Raw genomic sequence first — 935 nt, 5'->3', positions numbered from 1 at the left:
TATGAGTTTAATTTTGATGCATGTAAAATATTTTATATTCGTTATGTTGAATGACCATTCGCGCAATTAATGTGAAACGTAGTTATTTTTATTGATGTGATATTACTTAATTGAATACATGGTAAAACACTAAAACTACTTTATATTATTAGTACATCAAAATTAAATTTATTTTTTTATTTGGGTTAGAATTCGTGTATCTTACTTCTTTTTTAATTAGACCTTGTTACCCTCTTTATTTTTGGAATTAGATATTAGAATGTATTACTCACATTAGAAATTGAAATGAACTAGGAGTTTTAACTTTTAACACGGATGGTCAAAAATTCAGAAAATTCCAATGAGTACACGTACAACACATGGAGGAGGTGAAAACAAATTAAAACAGAAAAGAAGAAGAATTCTGAGTTTAAGTTGGACTCAACTTCTACAATCAGATTTGCAAGGATTTCAACGCTCAAAAAACACTACAAACACTTTGCCTTCCTAGTTGGAAACATAGTACAAAAGTCAATTCATTTTTTGTCAAGAAATGTAGCTGTGGTTGACAGGCCAAAAGTGACGCACTTGATTATGTCAAATTCTACACAATAATTGATTAATAATTATTTTAACATATTTTTTTTCTAAAATTATGTGTGAGATTGGAATCTCAAACTTTTAAATGATATAAAAAGAATATGTCATTTGAGTTATTTGAGTTATAGCTAGTTGACAATTATTTTAACACATTTGCCACTTTGAATATTTGAAGAAATATATGTGTAGTACAAGGAAATAGTATCGAAATATATTGAAATATATTCATTTATATTTACAATCATGTTGCCTATTCGCTAAAAATAAGTTATTAATTAGTTATTGTGTATAAGAATGTGTATTTGTTATTTAATAAAAAATATTATACTATTGTAATTAAATATCTTTTATTGTTA

Source organism: Arachis ipaensis, chromosome B07 (genome assembly GCF_000816755.2).
Source record: "Arachis ipaensis cultivar K30076 chromosome B07, Araip1.1, whole genome shotgun sequence".
NCBI lineage: Eukaryota > Viridiplantae > Streptophyta > Magnoliopsida > Fabales > Fabaceae > Arachis > Arachis ipaensis.
This window is presented reverse-complemented; position numbering follows the sequence as displayed.